We start from the raw sequence: 9,808 nt of genomic DNA, 5'->3' as shown, positions 1-9,808 counted from the left end.
CACAGATAGGAGGGCTGATTCAGTGCTGTGGTTGGGCCTGAACCCAGATTGTGATTGGTCCAGGCCCCCTGTCGCCTCGATAAATTTGGAAAGGATGGTATTGACGTGTTTCTCAGCCAGCTTGCTAATGAACGGGAGAAGGGAGATAGGGCGAAGGTTAGAGAGTTCTGACCAGGGAAGAGTGGTGTTTTTTCGTATGGGGTTCACTACCGCCTCTTTCCAAGGTTGTGGAAGTTGTCCCTCGGCAAAGGAAAGATTTATAAGTTTCCGAATAGTAGGGCCTAATGATTCCACCAAGGGGGAAATCATTTTTGCAGGGATCAGGTCAGTGGGGGAGCCTGTTTTCATGTTACCAATAAGGGTAGTTAGATCTTTTAAGGTAACTTCTGGAATTACATGGAACGTTCTGTCAGGGGTTGTTGGGGGGAGAATCCTAGGGGCCAGGATTTCAGAGGGACCTGTAACTTTCATAATTTTCTTGTATATCCCCTCGATTTTTTCTTCAAAGAACTGGGAGATATTATTGCAGAGTTCTTGAGTAAAAGCATCTGGACTCTCACATATAGCAGGATTGGTAAAAGTCTGTATGATTTTAAATAACTCTCGAGTGGAGTTGCCTGCCTCAGTTATTTGGGAGGTAAGACTGACTTTCCTTGCTCTTTTAATATTTTTATAGTAGATGTTCATAGCTGTTAGATAACGTACTTTATCTTCCTCCTTATGTGAACGTCTCCATAGTTTCTCCAGCTTCCTGCATCCCTGTTTTTCTATTTTAAGGGCCTCTGTGTACCATGCTTCCCTTTTAGCTATGGTAGGTTGTTTAACTGCTTTCTGGGGAGCCAGAACATTAATGGTTTCCATCAGGGAGGAGTCAAATTTTTTAAGAGCTGTCTCAATGTCATCAGAATCTGTAAAGACTGGCTGTTTCCAGACCTGAATAAACCTATCTGGAGTAACTTTGTGCCATGGCCTGCGTTTGATAGTTTGCATGATGGGGCGGTTGGTGGATTCAGGTAGATGGAGGAAAGAGAAATCTAACATTTTGTGGTCCGACCAATAGATATATTTAGGAGGGTGACAATGGACATTAGGGAGAGTGGTAAAAATTAGGTCCAGAGTATGGCCACCTGTATGAGTGGGGCCATTATTACGAAGATGAAGGCCCAACAAGGCAAGATCAGCCAGAAATGTGATAGTGTCAGGATGGTCTGCAACATCAATATGAAAATTAAAATCTCCCAGTAGGATAAAATTTTCATTTGTTTTCATGTGTGGGGCCAAAAATTCAGTCAAAGCTAGGGAAAACCCAGCATTAGATCCGGGCGGGCGATACACTAGTGCTCCTTTCCAGTGAACCTTAGGGCTAATTTTTAAATGAAAAATAATTATTTCCATAGTGGGTAACATTGCTTGTTCTAAAATCCTAATGTTCAGACTGTCTTTATAAACAATGGCGATCCCGCCTCCTATTTTCTCCAGTCGATCTTGACGGAGAATTTTATACCCCATGGGTATTCCCAGGGTGATAGTTGGAATAGTGTGGGGTTTGAGCCATGTTTCAGTTATGAAACAGATCTCGGGCTTTATACTATGTATGCAGTCCCAAAGTTGCATGTAATGCTTTGGGAGAGACCTCACATTAAGTAAAAAGCATTTCCAGCCATCTAAAGTGACTTTATCATTGATAGGCTTCCCAATAATGATGTTACAGTGAGTAGCCTGGAAACGACATAGTAAACAGGAAAGCGGCCCTTCAGGGCAGATGGACAATCTGTTGGTACATCTATGTTTGTCCTGGGGTTGTAAGGCAAGGAGAGTGTGCGCTGAATACCTTATAATGGGGGCAGCCGTGTCCATAATGTAGGGGCAGAGTGGCGGGCCCCTGGCCCCGTCCAGTCGCGGACGGGCGCAGACGGGCAGCTCTTTGGCGGGGTCTTCGGCGGGGCTGCGCGCGGTCGCTGCGCGCTCAGGGAGGTGCGAGGGCTAAGTAGCCCTGCGTCCAACCACTAGAGCGCTAACCGCTCCTAGTGGGACCGGAAGTGGTGTTAAAGCCTGCTTCCCCCTTGCCAGAACGGGAGGTGGTAGGCGGAAACTAGCGCTTGGAATGCGCTAAGGAAGGAGCCCTGACACTAGTGCTTGGTGCAGTGAAGGTGTAAGGCAATGCGGAAATTCTATCGGGCAATTTTTAAAACACACAGTAATATTCACAATCACTTTTAAAATCAGTATTAAAACAGAATACTAGTATAGCAGCATCGCTATGTCTACACAGCAGCTTACGAGCAATTTCCAGCCAGCAAGCGGTATGGAGACTCTGCCACCGTCTCCCACCGCAGCGAGCTCCTCCGGTGCTCCGCCTAAGTAGCCCTGCGTCCAACCACTAGAGCGCTAACCGCTCCTAGTGGGACCGGAAGTGGTGTTAAAGCCTGCTTCCCCCTTGCCAGAACGGGAGGTGGTAGGCGGAAACTAGCGCTTGGAATGCGCTAAGGAAGGAGCCCTGACACTAGTGCTTGGTGCAGTGAAGGTGTAAGGCAATGCGGAAATTCTATCGGGCAATTTTTAAAACACACAGTAATATTCACAATCACTTTTAAAATCAGTATTAAAACAGAATACTAGTATAGCAGCATCGCTATGTCTACACAGCAGCTTACGAGCAATTTCCAGCCAGCAAGCGGTATGGAGACTCTGCCACCGTCTCCCACCCACTTGACTCAGCCGGTGGATCAGGATGGCGTGGTCCACCGTGTCGAAGGCGGCACTTAGATCAAGGAGGATCACTGCCACTGATCCTCCTGCGTCTATGATGGCTCTAGCCTCTTCGACAACTGCTAGCAAGGCGGTGTCGGTGCCTTGCCCCGGTCTGAAGCCGGTCTGGGAGTCTCGCAATAAGTGATTTGACTCCAGAAAGGTGGATAGCTGCTGGTTAGCTATTCGTTCAGCCACTTTGCTGATCCCTGGTAGGAGTGAAATCGGCCTGAAGTTGGAGGGATCCGATGGGTCCAGGTGAGGTTTTTTCAAGAGGGCTTTGACCGTGGCCTTTTTCCAATTGGCTGGAACGACGCCCTTTCTAAAGGAGGCGTTTATGAGATTGGTAAAGGGTTGAGCTACAGTAGGGGCAACCAGTTTCAGCTTGCTGATGGGAGCGGGATCCGCGGGTGAGCCACTTTTTACAGTTTGCAGGGTGTCTAAGAATGTCTCCGTGGAGATCTGGTCAAAGGCTCGCAAGTACGGAGCCTCCGGGTGAAGGGGGGAAGGCAAGGAGTGGAGAGAAGCGGAGGGTACGGGGAGTGAAATAAGTATTTCATCAATTTTTGCGGAGAAGAAGTTGGCCATTTGATTGCATCTCACGCCTTCGGGGTCTGGGGGGGGGAGGGTCCTGGATTTTGATAAGGAGCCGTACTATCCGGTATGTTTCCTTCGCGGAGTTAGTCGCTGCAGCAATCTTTCCTTCGAAGAAGGTGGCCTGGGTAGATTTAATTGTATTTTTATAGAGCTTGATAGTGGCTTTGTATTCGTTTTTGTGGGCTGTAGACCAGGTTTTTCTCCAGATGCGTTCTAGTTTTTTACAGCCTTTTTTTAGGGTGCGGAGTTCCTGGGTAAACCAAGGAGATTTGGGCGTTTTGTTCATGCTCGGGAGTTGTTTGAGTGGCAAAGTGGTTTTAGCACAGAAAAAAGGGATTAACTCTGATTAATGTCAACATTTTGGGCCCAGTCTGCGATATAAGCATTGAGTGATTAGAGATTCCCTGAAGAATTGGGGTCCCCTGAAGAGGTTGGGCTCCTTTGTGCTGTAGTGACTGCCATTGCCTGTGTTGCATGAATGAATGAGAGCCTTTATAGAGGGTGAAGCAGTTACTCCAAAAAGGAACGCCCCGAAGCTGGTTGCATATAAGTGTGAGAAGAGCGAATCAGGCTATGTCCATCTGAAATGGGCAGGGAAGAAGTTTAATATTCCTTAAAGAGTTGGGTTTTTAGAAGGACTTTGAACGCAGCCGTCAGGAAGCTAACTGGAGAAGTGTGGCTCACTGGTTAGAGCAGGCAGACCCTGGAGCAGAGGTCAGACCCGGGACCAGGGTTCAATTCCCGACGCGGCAGGGTCTTGAGCTCAAATGTCCACGGACTCGATAATTCTCGCTCCGGTGCCTGCCCTAATCATGGGTTCTCACTCTGCAACTCTGGGCATTAAGCTTGCTTAATCTCCACAACGGCCCCCTGCGGCGGGATGCCTGGCTTTCACCTTGGGGATGCCCTGTAGGGGCTATCTCACAGGGAAAAGCCAGGACGGGTTCCCAAGGCAAGCGCCGAGATGCCTCCGGGTGATTCGAGCGCTATATAAGAACATACAAAAAAAAACAAAAAAAAAACTGCACAGTTTTGTCGATAGAAATGAGAAAGCTCTATTTCCTGTTATGGAATTATGTATTCTTGGAATACATAAAAGATTTTGATGAGTGGATCGTAGAGTTCTGTGTGGTTGGCACCTTCTGATCTTGTTTTCCATATGACTGGGGCCCAACGAGTTCAAGGCCTTAAAGGTGGAAATAAGTGTTTTGACTTTAACTCTTTTGCTGATGGCCGCCAGTGACACAGTTATGGTGCGGAGTATTCTACACAATGTGAGTTGCAGCATTTAGAACCTGCTGTAGTCTATTTATCAGCCCTTGAGGAGCCCCAAGAAGCAATACATTTGCATAATTCTGCCTCAATGTAATTAGAGCATGTGTGATGCATTTACGTGTGTTACGTCTTCATTCTTTATCCTGAAAAAGATAAAGAAGCTGCTGCCTTATCTCCCTCCCTCAGCTGGGAAGACTTTGGTTTCTACCTTAGTCTTCTCCAAAATGGATTACGGAAACGCTCTCCTTCTCCACACCCAGAAGCGAGTCATAACAAAGCTGCAATCCATTCAGAATGCGGCAGCCAGGATTCTCCTGAGCATTCCTCGCCGCAATTCTACCACTCTTGGCATTCGTCAACTCCACTGGTTGAGAGTTGAGAGCCGCATCAAATTCAAGGCACTCTGTATTGCATATAAGGCAGTACACAACATAGGACCCAGGTTCCTGACGGAAGCCTTTCAGCCATATATTCCTAGACGGCAATTAAGATCGGCCAATACCAACCTTCTCACTGTGCCACGTACAAGAACCGCCACCTGGGGAGATAGACGTTTCTTGGTGGCCACCCCAAAGCTCTGGAATCTTTTGCCACAGTCCATCAAATCTGCCCCTAACCTGATGAGCTTCCGCAGGCTCCTAAAAACGTGGGTATTTAACCAGTAATAGGATCACTGACCCCAGTAGCTCCACAGCGCCGAGACACCCCAGGGTATTTGTTGTGCTATAAAAATTACGAAAATATAAAAATTACGAAAATAAATTAGCTGGTAAGAATTTTAAGATTTTTCTTAGCGATTTTTGAAAAGAGAAGCAGAAGCCCACTGTGGCTTTAAGTTAAAGGTTTGAAAGAAAGGGAGGTATTAATTTTAACTCCCAAGTTCTTGGCCACTGTGGGTGGGGCTACAGGAGTTCCCAGCTCAGATGGCCAGGTACGTGCTGTGTTTAGTGGTAAAGTGCTGAAGACTAGAATCTCAGACTTATCTGAAGTCGGGCAAAGGCAGCTATTAAACATCCATTCTGCCACTGCCAAAAGGCAGCCTTGAAAATTGTCAATGACAGAATTATCTATGTCATTGAAGGCAAACATCAATTGAGTGTCGTCCGCATATGACACAAAAAGAAAACCCCAAACTTGTGCTACTGCAGCTACGGGGACCATATAGATACTGAATAGTGTGAGGCTGAGGGCCAACCCCAGTGGGAGTCGACAGTTTACCTCCTTAAATTCTGATGTGCGTGGAAGAAGATATTTTGCTGTCTGTCCTCAAGAAAGAATTTTATCCAGTTGGCCATGCCAGTTATGCCTATCTCTTCCAGTCGCAGCAGCAGGATCAAATGTGAGACCGTATCGAAAGAGGCTATAGATCCAGCAGAACTAGAATCATTTTCTTGCCAGTGTCTAGCCAGGTTTTGATGAAGTCTGTTTTTTGGTTTTTTTTGTCCTCATTTCACCATTGGCAAGTGCAAATGAACGCCTGACAACCCCATTCCGTCCTGGGCGCCCAGGGCTGCAGTTCTTGCTTTTACCTGGAGCCGACCCGGCCTGCCCCTTTATTCCGAGACATGGTGTAATCATAGGACATTTCGAGGATTCAGACCAGCCTCATTACTGTTCCCCATTCTATCAAAGGTTCCCAAACAGTACTATTTACAATATGTGCCATTCCAGTTTCTAAACGTGCAGTTCTAAGTGCAGCTCAAGCCAATTTTCATACAAGGGAGGACTAGTGTCTTTCCATACCTTACAGATCATTCTCCGTGCAATGAGAATAAGATTGAAAAATAAGGCCACCTGTGTCCCCCATAGGTTTTGATGAAGTCTATTACTTCTAGGAGAGCTGAATCTGTGCTGAAACCAGCCCGGAAACCAGATGGATGTAAGCAATTATTCTCTATAATGAAATTGGTGATTTGTCCATTAATCCAAGATTCTAACATCTTACCCATCACTGGAAGTAGGGAGATAGACCCTTAGTTATTTGGATTTAGTGGATCCAAATGTATCTTTTTCATTAAATGGAGCACCATTGCCTTTTTCCAGTTTGACCATACCATGTAGGTTTCTAGGGAGAGGTTAATCACTTTATTGATCGGTGGATTAAGAGACTTAATTGCACGTTTGAATATTTGTGGAGGACACACATAAAGTGGGGAACCAGATCTAAATTATTGAATGATCCTTTCAGAATCCTTTAAAGGATTCTGAAAGGATCCTGTCAAAGGAGAATAACTGGGTCGAACACCCTGATGTTTTGGGGGAAATCTAGAAAGGTCGTTCTGATTATCTTTACATTTGGAGTAAATTTGTGACATCTTGTTCTGAAAAAAACAGATGGATTATCAGCAAATTCTTGAGAGGTGAGGGTTGGTTGTTTGCTTGATTTCGTGTTCGGGAAAGAATCTACAATTTTAAATATAGACCTGGGTGCATTGTCGGCTTCCCCAATCTATTTGGAAAACAAACCTGCTTTTGCTCTCCTGATGTTGTAAGTAAATTGTTTCAAGGAGGACTTATAGATATGTTTGTCCCTTTCTGAAAAGTTATGTTGCCATTTCCTCTCCGGTTTCTTATATTCTTGTGTTCCTCCTTTAGTTCTGCAGAGAACCAAGGCGCAGAGAGTGAATCTTTTTTTCTTATATGTTTTTAAAGGCGCAGTTCTTAGATCTGGTTCAAAAGCAGTGTTGATGTCAACAGACTGTTCTACCTCCTTGACTTGAGAACAGATTGAGTACAGTACTGTATCCGGAACTGCATGCCAAGGGCAAGTACAGCTCTGCCTGAAGTTTAAAATGAAAAGGAATACAATAGTGGTCAGACCAAGCTAGCTGTACTATTTCTTCCATTACGAGTGAAGCAGGTTAGAGAGGTTGACATCTAGGGTCAGCCACTAACATGGAGGGCCAACTAACTTTGTGGACTAGTTTGAAGTCCGAAATTACTTCAATTACTTATTCCCGTGCTTTGCACGATGGATTATGGACAGGAATATTACAGTCACCTAAGACCACAAAATTAGAATATTGTAAAAATAATGGCATAGGCTAATGTCTCGCAGAACTGTGAGACAGCCTTAGGGGGGCGATAGACAATAATTCCAGCGAGGGAAAATGTATCTGGGATTTTTAGGGTACACCCCAAGTATCAATACAGAGGCTGCAGTATGCGCCTTGCGACCCTACTGGGTGAGTAGCGCGCTATACAAATGTTGATTGATTGATTGATTTAAAGCTTGTCAATTAAATGTGCATGATGTGACCACATGACGTGCATTACCCCAACCAGCATAAAAACCATGCAGGAGAGTAAATGCATTATTAACACTTGGTATGCCACATGTTTTATAGCATTATGCAATGCCGGCTGAACGGTAACCTCATAATCGTAATAACAGTACTGCATAAGTGGTATTTACAACAGATTTCGCACTAAGCCATACAAAGGGTGCTGAATCTCATCTAAGTTAAAAATCTATATGCCTTATCGAGGAAATCACCTTTTTTGCCACGAGGACTAACCCTGACTGCTGCCTGCACCTAGAGGCTGTTTGTTCAGCTGCCACCTTTCGCGACACCCGCTTCGCGGGTGCCGCTCAAAGACATTTTCTGCAGCGGTGAGGTTCGTGTAAGCTTCCCTGCATTCCATCTGCTCCCTGAGGCCGTCAAACCTGGTGTGAGCAGCTCCGCAGTCGGCGGAGAGCACACTCGCTCCCAGTCGATAACGGTCCAGGTTGAGGTCTTTGCTTGAGAACACAGTGCGTGGAGCCTACCGGGGGACTGCGAGGACCAGCATCCTCCATTCTACACAGCTGCTGCCTCTTCCCCCGGCAGCCACACCCCCAGCCTCCAGCTATAATTACCTTTGGAAACATCCGTTGCTCGGGTGCTGCTTATCGAGGAAATCACCTTTTTTGCCACGAGGACTAACCCTGACTGCTGCCTGCACCTAGAGGCTGTTTGTTCAGCTGCCACCTTTCGCGACACCCGCTTCGCGGGTGCCGCTCAAAGACATTTTCTGCAGCGGTGAGGTTCGTGTAAGCTTCCCTGCATTCCATCTGCTCCCTGAGGCCATCAAACCTGGTGTGAGCGGCTCCGCAGTCGGCGGAGAGCACACTCGCTCCCAGTGGATAACGGCCCAGGTTGAGGTCTTTGCTTGAGAACACAGTGCGTGGAGCCTACCGGGGGACTGCGAGGACCAGCATCCTCCATTCTACACAGCTGCTGCCTCTTCCCCCGGCGGTCACGCCCCCAGCCTCCAGCTATAATTACCTTTGGAAACATCCGTTGCTCGGGTGCTGCTTATCGAGGAAATCACCTTTTTTGCCACGAGGACTAACCCTGACTGCTGCCTGCACCTAGAGGCTGTTTGTTCAGCTGCCACCTTTCGCGACACCCGCTTCGCGGGTGCCGCTCAAAGACATTTTCTGCAGCGGTGAGGTTCGTGTAAGCTTCCCTGCATTCCATCTGCTCCCTGAGGCCGTCAAACCTCGTGTGAGCGGCTCCGCAGTCGGCGGAGAGCACACTCGCTCCCAGTGGATAACGGCCCAGGTTGAGGTCTTTGCTTGAGAACACAGTGCGTGGAGCCTACCGGGGGACTGCGAGGACCAGCATCCTCCATTCTACACAGCTGCTGCCTCTTCCCCCGGCGGCCACGCCCCCAGCCTCCAGCTATAATTACCTTTGGAAACATCCGTTGCTCGGGTGCTGCTTATCGAGGAAATCACCTTTTTTGCCACGAGGACTAACCCTGACTGCTGCCTGCACCTAGAGGCTGTTTGTTCAGCTGCCACCTTTCGCGACACCCGCTTTGCGGGTGCCGCTCAAAGACATTTTCTGCAGCGGTGAGGTTCGTGTAAGCTTCCCTGCATTCCATCTGCTCCCTGAGGCCGTCAAACCTGGTGTGAGCGGCTCCGCAGTCGACGGAGAGCACACTCGCTCCCAGTGGATAACGGCCCAGGTTGAGGTCTTTGCTTGAGAACACAGTGCGTGGAGCCTACCGGGGGACTGCGAGGACCAGCATCCTCCATTCTACACAGCTGCTGCCTCTTCCCCCGGCGGCCACGCCCCCAGCCTCCAGCTATAATTACCTTTGGAAACATCCGTTGCTCGGGTGCTGCTTATCGAGGAAATCACCTTTTTTGCCACGAGGACTAACCCTGACTGCTGCCTGCACCTAGAGGCTGTTTGTT

Source organism: Lissotriton helveticus, chromosome 8, assembly GCF_964261635.1.
Source record: "Lissotriton helveticus chromosome 8, aLisHel1.1, whole genome shotgun sequence".
Classification (NCBI taxonomy): domain Eukaryota; kingdom Metazoa; phylum Chordata; class Amphibia; order Caudata; family Salamandridae; genus Lissotriton; species Lissotriton helveticus.
Note: the sequence above shows the minus strand (reverse complement) of the source record.